Below are 16,737 nucleotides of genomic sequence, written 5' to 3' on the forward strand. Positions count from 1 at the left end.
GATGCAGATTGCGACACGCAAAAATGGACTCGCAATGCGATGTAGCAAAAAATCGCAATTTGCGATTATTCGCAGAATGGCCGTTTGCATATGCAAATTACCACGAACTGAAACCAGGTGGTAACCAGGTGCAACCTATATAAAGAGGCCCAGAATGCCTCAGCCCCTCTTCCACAATGGCTGCACTCTACGTTATGACGAGGAGAATGAGGATCTTGGCAGGTTTGAGGAGAGAGAGGAGGAGACAGGAGCGCATTTTCAGAGTGCGCATATCCCTTTTTGACCAGACTGAGGAGGAAATTTATGATAAGTCCAGGTTAAGCTCAGCCATGATACTTGACCTGATAGCAGAGCTACAACCCATGCTGCAGCGCACAACACACAGGACCAATAGCATACCCACCCATGTGCAGGTATTATGCTCCCTGCACCTACTAGCCTCAGGGAGCTCTCAAGGGGTCATAGCAGCAGCTGGAGGGGTATCACAGAGTGCCCTCTCTAGATTTTTCAATGCATTTCTCAATGCCATGCTGAGCAGAATACAACTGTACATAAGATTCCCCAACCCCCCACAGGCAGTACACCAAACCAAAGTTAATTTTTACCAGATAGCACAGTTCCCACATGTGCTAGGTGCCATTGATTGGACACATGTAGCAATCTGTCCACCATCGGCCAGCAAGTATGTGTATCGCAACCGAAAAAAACATCATTCCATGAACATACAGGTGATATGCAATGCCTCCTACATCATTACCGATCTTGTGGCCAGATACCCAGGGAGCGCACATGACTCCTACATCTTTCGCCACAGTAGGATAAACACAAGACTGCTAACTGGGGAGTTTGGGGAAGGATATCTACTAGGTAATATGATGGTTCAAAATAATGCATTGATGTAAGCATAACGCACACAGCAAATATACTCATTGTACTCTCTGTGCTTACAGGAGACAGTGCCTATGCAATGCGCACCTATATGCTAACGCCCTACCTGAGCCCTGCCATCCCAGCAGAGAGGAGGTACAATGCTGCACATAGGGCTACCTGCAACGTGGTTGAGCGCACTTTTGGGCTGCTGAAGAGCCGTTTCAGGTGCATCGATAGGAGTGGAGGTGCACTACAGTACAGCCCTGAGACGACCTGCAAAATTGTGGCCACATGTGCTATCCTGCACAACATAGCAACCACCAGGGGCATACCAGTGGAACTCACTGAGCCAGACTCAGATGAGGATGATGATCCCTTACCACCCCTTCTACCAGCAGACATGACCAGTGCTGCAGAAGGCAGGCAGAGACGAGCTGACATCACACGCAACCATTTTTGACGTAAGTAATGACAAATACACTTCAATAATATGTTTTTCAGTAGTTATCATCTTTATTACTTTGACTTCAGGTAACCATTGTGTCAGTAGGACATAGCTATTCACAATGTGCAGACATGATCTATTAACAGTGTCACACTATTAGCATCATAGCATGACTTAATTACATATGTTGAGGTGGTGCCCTGTAGCCCTCATCATCACTTCTTTTGTCCACGCACTCCACTCAAGTGCTCAGTGCCCTCGCTGGCACCTCTAGTACCAGGTTCACCTGCAGTACTGTGTCTGGCACTGCGACGCCTCGGCTCAATCACAGGGACTGTCAGACTGCTGAGGCTAGAGGACTCCTCACTGTCACCAACACTCAGTTCGCTGGTTGTGGCACTGCTTGCTGTTTGCATGGCATCCACTACGTTGGTAATTTGCACCAGTCCCTGTGCGATGTCCCTACTGCAATGTGCCATCTCCACCTTTGTGGCAACGGCACACCGTGATATCAAGGCTGTAGAACTTGCAAGCCGATTGACAGATCTACAGAAGCTGTCAAACGTAGCCAAATATTGGTGCTGGTGCCTTCGCTGGCTGACACGTTCCTGCTGTATCGCTGAGCATAGTTCCCCAATGGCCTGTGTCAACTCCTTGATGTTGTCAGCAACTCTTTGCTGTCCCTCAATCAGGGTCTCCAAGTGCTTGTTTTGTAACCCCATATTGTTATTGTGAGACACAAACTGTCTGTGCAGTGACTTCAAATGTTTGCATTGCAGCCGCTGCACCTTCAGCATGGAAGCTTCCAGGCCGCCAAAGATTGATGGGCCCACTTCATCTTCTGTGCCCTGTCTGCCTGCATCGTGGTGCCCCCTGAGGGAAGTTGACTGGCGCTGGCGCAGGTGCATGGACTGCTGTCTTCCTATGGGACTCGGCTCTGGTGGTGGTGTGGGGTCATGTTCTGGCATCTCATCTGAGTCCAGGTTGTACTCTGGCAGTGGTAACACCCTTGCCCTGCGTCTACTTGGAATAATACTGTAGGACTCACTTGTATTTGAGTCTGACTGTGGCTGTGTTTCTGCTTCCCCAAAGTTTTCTGATCCTGCAGCAGCAGGGACCGAGTCATCTGCAAGGATAATGTGCAGCATGTCAGTTCTAGCATTTGTCACAGATTTCCACAGTGTTGCTTTATATGTACAAATAAATTGTGTCACCCTGAATCATTTGTGGGGTTTCTCTATGTGGCTGCCCACTATCTTGCTATTTATGTGGTGTTCTCAACTTAGGGTTGTGTACTACCACTCCCAGAAGGTACTGCTGTGTTGCATGTAAGATGTGACATGGAGTCCTTTTCATTGTGCATCAAGCTATGTTCTATTTCCTAAGGGGCATGTGTACATGCAGATGTGGGGATACACAGAATCACTGGCCTTACCTTTGCTGGTGCTGGGTGTCCCTGAGGTGTTGATGTCAATTACACCACTGACAGCTTCTGGCAGCAATGTGGAATCCACCAGGTCTTCCTTAGGGGTGGAGGGTGTGTGGGTGGCTGGTCTGCATCCGGCGCTCCTTGCCTCTCTAAGCCTGCTGGCCACCCTCTCCTTGGCACGGGACCGCAAGTCGTACCATTGCTTGCGTATCTCCTCCACAGAGCGCTGCGCAACACCCACTGCGCCTATTTTTGTCTGTGTGTCAGACCAGAGTTTCCGCTTCTCACTCTCAGGTTCTCCTTCCCATTTCCAGCATTGGCCATGTTGCAGTTTGGTCCTGGCTTCCTCACAATGCTGACTCCCTGGTGCTGGGCTGTGTCTCTCTCACTGGTCCTTTGGGTGTGGCTCATGGAAACAGCATGAGCTGACTCACTTCCTGCTTGTGATGTCATCAGGCTGTTCCGTTTTGCCGTTTTTGCTATTTGCGAATTTCATTTACCGAATCGCATTTTTTTTTTAGATTCTGTATTTGCATCGCGCAAATAGCGTTTGCAAATTTTAAGAAATCGCTATTTGCGATTTTCAATTTTGATACATCGTTTTTTGCATTTCTAAAATTGCGATTTCTTAAAATTCGCTATTTGGAAATCGCTACCCGAAATCTTGATACATCTGGCCCTAAGTCCATGGAGCTAGAGCCTTACCAGGTTGAGCTCTTGGGCCCAGGGGGGCCTTCAAGGGAACAGCTGTGTAAGGGGTAAGAGACTTGTCCCTCTCTTGAAGGCCTAATACAGCAAGCAGCTGAGCAAGAAAAAGGAAATGTCAGTGGAACCCACAGGGTCTATTAGGAAGAAGGGCTCTTTTACACTGAGGCAATAGATCCCAAACCTGGTGCCACTAGGAGAGTGGTAGTGCCTCAGGAGTTTAGGGAGTTCATTCTGACCTTAGCCCATGACATTCCCCTCGCTGGGCATTTGGGACAAACTAAGACATGGGAGAGATTAGTCAACCATTTCTACTGGCCCAATATGTCCCAGAAGGTACAGGAGTTTTGCACCTCCTGTGTCACCTGTCAAGCCAGGGGTAAGACAGGTAGCCACCCAAAGGCCCCCCTCATTATACTTCCAGTGGTGGCGGTCCCCTTTGAAAGAGTGGGAGTGGACATAGTGGGTCCACTGGAACCTCCCACAGCATCAGGGAACCAATATATCCCAGTAGTAGTGGATCATGCTACTAGGTACCCTGAGGCAATCCCCCTTAGGTCCACTACTGCCCCTGCAGTAGCCAAAGCACTCATTGGTATTTTTACCAGAGTGGGATTTCCTAAGGAGGTGGTTTCTGACAGAGGTACCAACTTCATGTCAGCTTATCTAAAACACATGTGGAATGAGTGTGGGGTGACTTATAAATTCACCACACCATACCATCCACAAACCATTGGTTTTGTTGAGAGATTTAACAAGACATTGAAGGCCATGATCATGGGGCTCCCTGAAAAACTCAAAAGGAGATGGGATGTCCTCTTGCCATGTCTGCTTTTCGCCTACAGAGAGGTGCCACAGAAGGGAGTAGGTTTTTCCCCCTTTGAGCTTCTGTTTGGCCATCCTGTTAGGGGACCACTGGCACTTGTAAAAGAAGGCTGGGGGAGACCTCTCCATGAGCCTAAACAAGATGTGGTGAACTATGTACTAGGCCTACCTTCAAGGTTGGCAGAGTACATGGAAAAGGCAAGAAAAAACCTTGAGGTCAGCCAGCAACTCCAGAAGTTGTGGTATAACCAAACGGCTGCTATGGTTAAGTTTCAGCCAGGGCAGAAAGTCTGGGTTCTGGAGCCTGTGGCTCCCATGGCACTTCAGGACAGATGGAGTGGGCCTTACCCAGTTCTTGAGAAAAAGAGTGAGGTCACCTACCTGGTGGACCTAGGCACTAGCAGGACCCCCAAGAGTGTGGTCCATGTGAAACACCTCAAACTCTTTCATGATAGGGCAGATGTAAACATGTTAATGGTTACAGATGAGGACCAGGAAGCAGAGAGTGAACCTCTTCCTGATCTCCTCTCCACTGTCCCTAAAGATGGCTCAGTAGATGGAGTGATCTATTCAGACACCCTCTCTGGCCAACAGCAGGCTGACTGCAGGCAAGTCCTACAACAGTTTGCTGAGCTCTTTTCCCTAATCCCTGGTCAGACACACCTGTGTACCCATGATGTGGACAGAGGAGACAGTATGGCTATCAAGAATAATATATTCAGACAGTCTGACCAAGTTAAAGGAAGCATCAAAGTAAAAGTTCACAAGATGCTGGAGTTGGGAGTGATTGAGCACTGTAACAGTCCCTGGGCTAGCCCAGTGGTCTTGGTCCCCAAACCTCACACCAAAGATGGCAAGAGAGAGATGAGTTTTTGTGTGGACTACAGAGGGCTCAACTCTGTCACCAAGACAGATGCTCACCCCATCCCAAGGGCAGATGAGCTAAAAGACAAATCAGGTTCAGCCAAATACTTAAGTACCTTTGACTTGAAAGCAGGGTACTGGCAAATCAAAATGGCACCCGGAGCAAAAGAGAAAACAGCATTCTCTACACCTGATGGGCACTGCCAGTTTACTGTGATGCCCTTTAGTTTAAAGAATGCCCCTGCTACCTTCTAAAGGTTGGTGAATCATATCCTTGCTGGCTTGGTGTCCTTTAGGGCAGCTTATCTTGATGATATTGCTGTCTTTAGCTCCAACAGGTAGGATCACCTGGTCCACCTGAGGATGGTTTTGCAGGCCCTGCATGCAGTAGGCCTCTCTATCAAGGCATCTAAATGTCAGATCAGGCAGGGTACTGTGGTTTACCTGGGTCACCTTGTAAGTGGAGGCCAAGTTCAGCCACTCCAACCCAAGATCCAGACTATTCTGGACTGGGTAGCTCCAAAAACCCAGACTCAAGTCACAGCATTTCTTGGCTTGACTGGGTACTATAGGAGGTTTGTGAAGGGATATCGATCAATAATGACACCCCTCACAGAACTGACCACCAAGAAAATGTAAGTGAACTGGACCGTGGACTATCAAAAGGCCTTTGGCACCCTGAAGCAAGCTATGCGTACAACACCAGTTTTGAAAGCTCCACATTATTCTAAGCAGTTCATTGTGCAGACAGATGCCTCTGAGCATGGGCTAGCAGCAGTCCTGTCCCAGACAAATGATGATGGCCTTGACCAGCCTGTTGCTTTTATTAGCAGGAGGTTACTCCCCAGGGAGCAGTGTTGGAGTGCCATTGAGAGGGAGGCCTTTGCTGTGGTTTGGTCCCTGAAGAAGTTGAGACCATACCTTTTTGGTACTCAATTCATAGTTCAGACTGACCACAGACCTCTCAGATGGCTGATGCAAATGGAAGGAGAAAACCCTAAACTGTTGAGGTGGTCCATCTCCCTACAGGGAATGGACATTATAGTGGAACACAGACCTGGGACTGCCCATGCCAATGCAGATGGCCTTTCCAGGTTCTTCCACTTAGAAAATGAAGACTCTCTTGGGAAAGGTGAGTCTCATCCTCTTTCGTTTTTGGGGGTTGTGTAATGAAATGCCTCCTTGGCATGGTTACCCCCTGACGTTTTGCATTTTGTTGATGCCAGTTATGATTGAAAGTGTGCTGGGACAAAGAGTTGTGGCAAGAAATGTGGGAATTGCTAGAGCAAAGTACTGTTACTGTGTATCATGTCGATCCCCACTGCCCCACCAATTTACTCTAATGCTGGTTCAATTCCTTTGCAGATGGCAAAACCAAAATCTCAGAGGAAGAGGTGGCTACACAGAATTCTGACTTGGTGAGGTTGGCTAAATAGGTGCACCAAAAATGTGGACACCTGGGAGAGAAAGCCACTTACTAGTGGGCAGAGATTAGAGGGATGCACATTCTCCTAGACTTGACAAAAACTGTTTCCTATTTGTCAAGACACACAACAGAGATCTGTCCCTCAAACTGTCAGAGGTCAGTTGGGGAGAGGGAAGTTATCAGGGCAGATATGGCAACTTGATTACATTGGGCCACTACCGACTAGCCGTGGATGTCTATACACTTGCACAGTGGACACTTATTATAGGTAGCTTATTGCTCTCCCTTGTACATGTGTGTAAGGAAATGCCTCCTTGGCATGGTTACCCCCTGTCTTTTTGCCTTTGCTAATGCCAAGTTATGATTTGAAAGTGTGCTGGGACCCTGCTAACCAGGCCCCAGCACCAGTGTTCTTTCCCTAAACTGTACCTTTGTTCCCACAATTGGCACAGCCCTTGGACGCAGATAAGTCCGTTGTAAATGGTACCCCTGGTACCAAGGGCCCTGATGCCAGGGAACGTCTCTAAGGGCTGCAGCATGTCTTATGCCACCCTGGGGACCCCTCACGCAGCACATGAAAACTGCCTCACAGCTTGTGTGTGCTGGTGGGGAGAAAATGACTAAGTCAACATGGCACCCCCCTCAGAGTGCCATGCCCACCTCACACTGCCTGTTGCATAGGTAAGTCCCCCCTCTAGCAGGCCTTACAGCCCTATGGCAGGGTGCACTATACCACAGATGAGGGCATATGTGCATGAGCACTTTGCCCCTACATTGTCTAAGCAAAACCTTGGACATTGTAAGCGCAGGGTAGCCATAAAGAGTATATGGTCTGGGAGTTTGTCAAACACAGAACTCCACAGTTCCATAATGGATACACTGAAATCTGGGAAGATTGATATCAAACGTCTCAGCACAATAAATGCACACTGATGCCAGTGTGGGATTGATTATAAAAAGCACCCAGAGGGCATCTTAGAGATGCCCCCTGAATACCAGTCCGACTCCTAGTGCTGGCTGACAAGTTTCTGCCAGCCTGCCACAACCAGGCGAGTTTCTGGCCACATGGGGAGAGTTCGTTTGTCACTCTGTGGCCAGGAACAAAGTCTGTACTGGGTGGAAGTGCTTCTCACCTCCCCTTGCAGGAACTGTAACACCTGGCAGTGAGCTTCAAAGGCTCATGCTTTTTGTTACAACACCCCGGGGCATCCCAGCTAGTGGAGATGCCTGCCCCTCCGGCCACTGCCCCCACTTTTGGAGACAAGGCAGGAGAGGATAATGAGAAAAGCAAGGAGAAGTCACCCACCAGTCAAGACAGCCCCTAAGGTGTCCTGAGCTGAGGTGACCCCTACCTTTATAAATCCTCCATCTTGAGTTTGGAGGATTCCCCCAATAGGATTAGGGATGTGCCCCCCTCCCCTCAGGGAGGAAGCACAAAGAGGGCGTAGCCACCCTCCAGGACAGTAGCCATTGGCTACTGCCCTCTTGACATAAACACACCCCTACATTAAGTATTTAGGGGCGACCCAGAACCCAGGAAATCAGATTCCTCCAACCTACACAAAGAAGAAGGACTGCTGACCTGAAAGCCCTGCAGAGACGACGGAGATGACAACTGACTTGGCCCCAGCCCTACCGGCCTGTCTTCAGACTCAAAGACCCTGCACAGCGACGCATCCATCAGGGACCAGCGACCTCTAAAGACTCAGAGGACAGCCCTGAACCCGAAGGACCAAAAAAACATCTGAGAAAAGCGGCACTGTTCACCAACAGCAACATCTTTGTAACAAGGAAGCAACTTTTAAAGAACTCACTCTTCCCGCTGGAAGCGTGAGACTTCACACTCTGCACCCAACGCCCCCGGCTTGAGGTCCAGAGAACCAACACTGCAGAGAGGACTCCCAGGCGACTGTGACTTCATGAGTAACCTGAGACGACCCCCTGCATCCCCACAGCGACGCCTGCAGAGATGATCCAGAGGCTCCCCCTGACCGCGAATGCCTAGTAACAAGGAACCAGATGCCTGGACCCAGCACTGCACCCGCAGCCCCCAGGACCAAGAGGAACCAAACTCCAGTGCAGGAGTGACCATCAGGTGGCCCTCTGCCTACCCCAGTCGGTGACTGGCCAGAGAAGCCCCCCCTGTGCTCTGCCTGCATCGCCTAAGTGACCCCCGGGTCCCTCCATTGCTTTCCATAGCAAACCTGATGCCAACTTTGCACACTGCCTCTGTGCTGCTGAGGGTGTGTTTTGTGTGCCTGTTTGTGTCCACCTCAGTGCTCTACAATACCCCACTGGTCTGCTCCCTGAGGACGCAGATACTTACCTGCCAGCAGACCGAACCGGAGTACCCCTGTTCTCCATAGGCACAGGTACCTATGTGGTTTGGGCCCTCCTTTGACCTCTGCACCTGACCAGCCCTGTGTTGCTGGTGCAGTGACTTTGGGGTTGCCTTGAGCCCCCAACGGTGGGCTGCCTATGCTCAGGAAACTGAACTTGTAAGTGCTTTACTTACCTCAGAAACTTAACCATATTTAGCTCCCCCAGGAACTGTTGATTTTTCTCAGTGTCCACTTTTAAAATAGCTTATTGCCATTTTAACCTATACTGTGTGTACTACTGTTTAATTCAAAGTTCATTACTTACCTGTGTGGAGTACCTTGCATTTTATGTATTTACTTCAACTCTTGAATCTTGTGGTTCTAAAATAAATTAAGAACATATATTTTTCCATATAACACTATTGGCCTTGAGTTAAGTCTTTGAGTGTGTGTTCCTATTTTATTGCATGTGTGTGTACAACAAATGCTTAACACTACCCTCTGATAAGCCTACTGGTCGACCACACTACCACAAAATAGAGCATTTTAATTATCTAATTTTGCCACTATCAACCTCTAAGGGGAACCCTTGGACTCTGTGCACACTATCTCTCACTTTGAGATACTATATATAGAGCCAACTTCCTACAGCTGTGTATTCCCAGTAACCTAGTTTGCAGTGGTGTGCAAGGGTCATCTTATAGTCTGTCCCCTTTTGGGTCAGCTGGGGGAGGGCACTGGTGTCACACATGGAGGAGCATTCGAGCACACGGATATCAGTTTCCAATGATGTTAGTTCTTGGCAAAGCACCAATTTAGCGCCATAAATGGATTTAATGCTGAGGCCCCTTAGTGAGACCTTAGTTGCATTCCATTCGATTAGGAAGTATGTTGCTGTGCACTTGGTGGATATCTTGATACGTGTCCAGCACTGTGTTAAAATCACCTTCCCAAATACAAAGGGCTTGGGCAATTGAGAGAAGGGAGGGGCGTAGAGGGTCTATAAATGTGGCACGATTTTAGTTAGGTGCATACAGCTCAATCAGTGTGAGTGGAAGTCCTTCCAGCAGTCCCTCAAAAATAGAAAATCGTCCTTCTGTGTCCACAGCTCCATTGTGAATTGTGTAGAGGACCTCTGGGGTGAACCATCTGAGTACCGCTTGGCGTACCTCAAGTATGTGGTACCCACCACTATGCCCATCCATCTTTTGTTAAGTTTGGCTACTTCCTTTCATGACAGGTGGAAATGTATATGTGTCAGCCTTAAATGAGAATGGACCTTGTGCAGTTTGGTACAGTTTTCCATTCTCCTGACATTTTATGTCGGAATATTGTAACAGGGTCTGGGGATAGGAATGTGGCCTTGCAATGTACGAACTTAGGTTCTGATTTAGATCTTGATTGGAGTTCTGTCACCCCGCAATGATAGCAGTTTCAAGTACTGCATCAAGCTGACGGAATTCTGACCCCCATATTTAGATGTATGGTGGCTGAACCTCCGTCCACATCGACAAAATGGAGTCTACCACTGCCTATGCGGCGGACTCCAATGCTGGCTAACAGTACTCCGTCGCTGTCAGGGAGGCGGGATTGTGCCAAGCATATTTAGATTTCACTGTTGTTTTGGTGTTGTATTGGTGGCAGATTCCTGACGACAGGAGTCAGTCGTGGAACCCGCTCAAGATTGTACTATTTTTGTACTATGGCTATGGCTATTGGTTGGATGCCAGCAGCACACACCTGAAGTATATTGGCAAATTGTGAACACCTGCATACCACACTGTAAAACGCACTCCATTTTAGACCATGATTCTTTGCTATTCAACTGCAGAACACCATTTTCTGCTGAATTTGCCAATCAGAAGTCAGGCTATTTTTGTTTTTAACTTCCTCTGTTCATTTTTTATAAAGAATTTTTATTGATTTTAGGGAGAACAAAAGGGAAAAACATAAATGCAGATACAAACGTAGATAACATGGCACCATTAACCTGACTACTTCTATCGCCCTGTCGGTCCCCGAGGGCTCAATAAACACTGTGTGTACGCACTCAAAGAGATCGACATCAGTAGTCCTCAGTGTTGCAATAAACGATAGAAATTGTCTGAATGATAAAATAACTATAGCACGGTTCCTTGAACACATGAAGTTGTAACTCTGAACAGTCTTTTCCCCCCCCTTTCCGCAGGCTCCGTTCAGGAGTAAGGTGTTTTTCGGTGAATTTAACTATCACAAACAGGCTAGCTAACCAGTGTGCTCTCCCATTTCCCCCACACTCTATTGTGTTTGTTAGGGCATCCTCTCGCTTCATAGACTAGTTTTTCGCATTGTGCACACCAATCTACGCCCCGCCTCCACTTGGTGATGGCCGGGGCTCTCTCAGATTTCCACTCTGTCGTAATGTCTCTTTTTGCCACCAGGCACACCACTCCAAGAAAGGTCCGGTCTGCTCTATTCAACCCTGTCTCCCCGGTGGCCCCCAGCAGGATCGATACAGGAGACATCTCCACTACTAAGACCTCTGAGATCTCCTCTACAATTGTTCTCCAGTATCGCTCCATAGTTGGGCAGGACCAGACCATGTGAAAGAAGTCAGCTTCTGGGTGTGAGCATCGGGGACAATTTGCTGTGGGTCGGAGACCGGCCTGGAAGAGCCTTTTGGGGGTAAGGTATGCTGTATGCAGATAAAGGGTTTGTAGTAGTTGGAATCGAGATGTTATGGCCGCTGACTGGGGGGCCATTAATACTTCCCTCCAGTTTGTATCTTCTATGGGGCCAACCCACCCTTCCCATCTTTGACGGAGTCCCTCGAGGGGGGGGTGTATTAGTGAGGATGGAGCAATATATTTGGGAGATTCCACCCTTACCCAGGTTTCCCATCAGAACCTTCGCTTCCAGAGAGCTGTGTTGAGGAATATTGTCCCCTGGTCGTATGTGTATTAGCAGAGCGTGTCTGAGTTGTAGGTACTTATGGGATTGGGTACTGTTCAATGAGTAAATTCCCTGGATCTCCTCAAAGGATCGCATATGTGACCCGCCCCAGATGTCCCCGAGGGTGGATATCCCAATGTTATCCCATTTCCGGAAGCCTTCCAGTGCGGAGAATTCACCCAGCCACTTCCCTTACCAAAGAGGGGTCTGTTGAGTGAGGCGGTTCCACCAACCCTTTATCCTTTGGGCCACTCGCCACCCCAAAAGAATCATTCTGGTCACCTCAGGGATATTTTGTGGGATCGAGCCCCCATATAGTGCATTAAAAAGTCAGTTATAGCCCATTACTTGGAGTTCTAATCTGTTTGTCGGGTCTCCCCATCCTCCAGCCAGCCAATCATTAACCACTAGCAAGTGCATAGCCAAATAGTAAAAGTAGATGTTAGACATCCCTAGCCCCCCGTCGTGGACATCCCTTTGGCATGTGGAGAAGGATACTTTGGGGCGGGAACCGTGCCACAAAAATTGGCGCGTTGTCGCCTCCACGTCTTTGAACCATTTCCGGGGCACTGGGAGTGGGAAGTTCTGTAATTGGTAAAGAAATCTGGGGAGTATCATCATTTTATATAGTGCTATTCTGCCCAATAGGTTGAGAGGTAGATTCCGCCAGCGTGTGAGATCTCTCTTGGTGTTCTTAATGAGTGGGGTAACATTTAGCTCCCATGCAAGTTCAGGTAACATAGCTATATGGACACATAGGTATTTAAAACTGTTTTGATGGATCGGGATATTTCGTTGCCAGTCGACACAGTCTCTGGAAGGGTGCAAAGGGACCAGTAGGGATTTGCTTGGATTTAAAGTCAGACCAGAGGCCTGAGAGAACAGGTCTAGAAGTTGCAGGATTCGGGGGCCACTTGTGGCCGGGTTAGAAAAGTATATGAGGACGTCGTCCGCGTACAAGGTTACCCGGTCTTCTGGGCCCACAGGCCACGACCAACCCTCTAACAGAGGGTCCTCCCTCAACAGCTTCGCCAGTGGTTCAATTGCAAGAGCAAACAGCAACGGGGACAGGGGGCATCCCTGCCGAGTACCACGACGAATGGGGAATGGTTCGGATGCTACCCCGTTCACTTGAATACGTGCGGTTGGGTTGGAATAGAGAAGCCTGACAAGGCCACGGAATTTGGGTCAGATTCCGTTATGTCTTAGGACTTGCTCCAGGTAGGACCAGTCCACAGTATCAAAGGCCTTTTCAAAGTCAAGTAGGAGAAGGGCCAGAGGGGACGAGTCAGAATGCTGCGGTGCACCAGTGTGACGTTCAACCGTCTAATGCAATGTCTGGTACTACGTGACGGCATAAATCCACACTGGTCTGGGTGTACCAGCGAGGGGAGCACTTCCTTCAACCTGGTCGCGAGTGCAGTTGATAACACCTTAATCTCGGTGTTCAGGAGTGAGATGGGTCTATACGCCGAGCGGTTACGTGACGGCGGTTGGGTCTTCGGGATTACTACTATTGTAGCTTGATCGATCCCAGCAGGGAAACAGCCGGTCTTCTCAGCTTCGTCATACATGTTAAGCAGGTGGGGGCCCAGAATGTCTCCGCATCTGTAGTAAAGTTCCGATGGAAAGCCGTCTGGATATTGCTGACGTAATCTCGGCCAGCGTTAAGGGTTCATCTAGGTTCTCCCTGGTCGCTGGTGATATCTTAGGAAGGACAATGTCATTCAAGAGGGGGGACTCCATCTCAGCCGGAGGTCGCGGCCGTTCCGCGTGTAATTGTGCATAGTAGGAGGCAAAACACTGAGCGATTTCGGTAGGGGTCTTCGCGAGTGAGCCCGTTTCGTCTATAACCTCGGGGATAACTCTGTCGGCTAGTGGGCGCGAGGCTAACCAGTGCAAGAGTTTGCTGTTCTTGTCTCCCCAGCCGTACATGCGAGCTGCTGATGCTCTCCAGGCATGTTTTGCAGAATCTAGTACTAGTTGTTTTATTTCCGCGCTAACCCTAGTAAGGCGTCTCAGAACTGACGCTGAGGTGGAGGAGGTCTCCAATCGCTCAAGGTCTGATGCCTTGGCTTCGAGATCTGCCACCTGTGAGTGGCGCGCACGTTCTCGGGCGCGCACACGGTGTTTAGCGTAGCCTCTAAGTGTGGCCTTACACGCTGCCCATATCGTGCCCGGGGACTTCACGGACCATACGTTCTGCTCAAAATATTGGGTAAGATGGTCCCTTATCTCGAGGGTATAGTCATTGTCTTGCAGGTACCACGCATTCATACGCCACGTTGGGCGTTGGGTCGGGTCAACGTCATCCAACCGGATACGTACCGGGGAATGGTCTGAGACACCGCAAGGTAATATCCCTGCGCCGGTGACCCTAGAAATATCCAGCGCGGGCATAAACTCGAGATCGATCCTGGCCTGTGAGTGGTGGGCGGCCGAGGTGTGTGTGTATTGTCTCGACCTAGGGTGCCAGGTCCTCCACACTTCGCAGAGGCCCAGACCCGTGGCCCACCCGTTCAAGGTCGACGCCCTCCCAGAGCGAGTGACGGAAATAGGTCCAGACACATCGAGATTTGGGTCCAGGACAGAATTGAAGTCCCCCCCTAATTAGTATAAGTCCCTGGGGGAGGCCCGTCAGTACCCGGCGGAGTGCAAGTAAAAAGGTGTCAAAGCCCGCTGGTGGTGCATAGGCACACACAAGATTAAACGGTAGTCCCTGCAGCGTGCCGGTCACCGTTACAAACCTACCCTGTGGGTCTGACTGCGTGGCGGTAACCACTATGGGTAGTGAATGGTGTAATAGAATGGCTACTCCCCTAGAGCCTCTTGCGAATCCCGCATGGAAAACTTTGTCAAAGCCCCCTCCGAGCCAACATGGGGCATTTAGTGCCGAGTAGGTGGGTCTCCTGTAGCAGGACCACCTAAGGGGCATATCTGCGCAGGGTGTTGAGTACTACGGATCTCTTAATTTTGTCCAAGATACTGTTCACATTCCATGAAAGGATCTGTGTCAGAGAGGGAACTGTGTGCATAGTGGCCATGTATTAAAGTGTCGCAAGCCCATTCGGGAATCCGAGAACGAATGCTCTAGGTGACGAGGATCGTTATGACAGGTGTAGGTGCAACTAAGGAAACTTACCAAAACAACTTTACTAAACCCTAATGAAACCTTTGTACCCTTCAACCTCCCCCCACCCCATACTTCTACCCTGGAAGCATCTGTCGCCCACAAACCCAACCGGGGTGTCACAGTCATGAGGATTGTCACTAAATGGAGTGTTGGACCCCTCCTTCGTAACGGATCATTTGCAATCAACTAATGAACTCCTACCCTAAGGGGGAATTGAAACACGTTGTGCTATGTTAATGTGTATGTGGTCCTGTTCCACCTGATCAGCTCAGTATCCATTGCAATCATTATAGTCAGGCCTCTGGTGTGCCGGAGCCCTGTATATTTAAAGCCACATTAACCAAGTGCTGGGGACTGGCTCAGACGATCGTCTTCCGCATCTCCCTTTGGTGCCCGGGTTACCGAGGAGACCTTACCCCCCTCAGTCGCCGGGGAATTCAAGTCGGGCTGAGTGACCCCCTCCACTGGTGCACCAAAGTTCCTCTGCCTCCCGCGCCTGGACCTCGTGCGCTTCGACCTCTTCGCGTGTCCACTCAGGGGTCAGGTCCCCCTCCCCCAGGGCCCCCCCGGAGGAGGAGCCGGCGTGACCCCTTCGGGCCTCAGTACTTTCCTCTGTGAGCCATCCCCACGCCTCCTCAGGTGATTCAAAAAAGTGTGTTTTGCCTGCCAGGATGACCTTTAGGTGTGCGGGAAAGAGGAGCATGTAGGAGAGTTGCATGGCTCTTAACTTTTGCTTCACCTGTTCGTACGAACAACGCCTGGCCTGTACGTCTCGGGTGTAGTCTGGAAAGATCAAAATTCTTTGGTTATCCCAAAGGAGGTCGGGGGAGCGCCTAGCTTCTCTGAGGATGGTGTCTCGGTCTTTAAAATTTAAAAAGTGTGCGATCATGGGTCTCCGAGGCCCGCCCGGTGGAGGCCGCGGGGCCAGGGCTCTGTGTGCACGTTCAATCGCAAACCATGGTGAGAGAGTGTGTTCTGGCATCCAGGACTTAATCCAACTTTCTAGAAACTCAGGGGCCTTGCTGTCCTCTGCGCCCTCCGGAATGCCAACGAAGCGTAGGTGTTGCGCCGGGAGCGATTTTCGGCATCTTCGGCCCGGCGGTGTAGTTCGCCAGTTCGAGTTTGTAGTTGGGCCACCTTGGTTCTGAGATCAGCCAAGTCGTCTTCTGTCTGGGAGACACGGCTCTCCACCTCCGTGATTCAGCCCACTGCATTTTTAACATCTTGTCTCATGAGGCCCATGTCTTCCCTCACCTCTCCAATTTTAGTTTCCACTGCCCGCTGTGATGTTTGGATTGCCTGAAGGATAGCATTGACTCCGTCAGGGGCAGGGTCATTGGACAAAGTGTCACCACCGTTCTGAGGAGCCGCTGGTGTGGTGAATTGATGAATCCTCTGCTGGGAGGGCTGCGTCTGTCTTGAGGCTCTGTCTTTTCCCATCTTTCCTTTGGGCAGGCGAGGGCAGTTGGCGCGCTGTTCGTCCGTGTGGACTAGGGTTGGTCACGTCCCGGGCCTTTCCCTTACCCCCACAAGGCAACTCGAGGTCCACCAGACCCCAGCGCGCGAGCAACCAAAGATGCCGGTGCGCGGATCAATAGTCACGGGGCGGGGTATCAAGTTCTTCAATGAATTCACGATACCGGAGGCAGAGAGGTTCTCCACCCCCCAGTCACAGCGAGCTTCCCGGCCCGTTAAGTGGAGGGGGACGCCTCTCCCGTCGGGTCAGCAAAACCGGGAAATGTTCTTTTAGTTGGATATCTGGGGCCACTCACCCCAGTGCTGCTCTGA

Source organism: Pleurodeles waltl, chromosome 4_2, assembly GCF_031143425.1.
Source record: "Pleurodeles waltl isolate 20211129_DDA chromosome 4_2, aPleWal1.hap1.20221129, whole genome shotgun sequence".
NCBI classification, from domain to species: Eukaryota; Metazoa; Chordata; class Amphibia; order Caudata; family Salamandridae; genus Pleurodeles; species Pleurodeles waltl.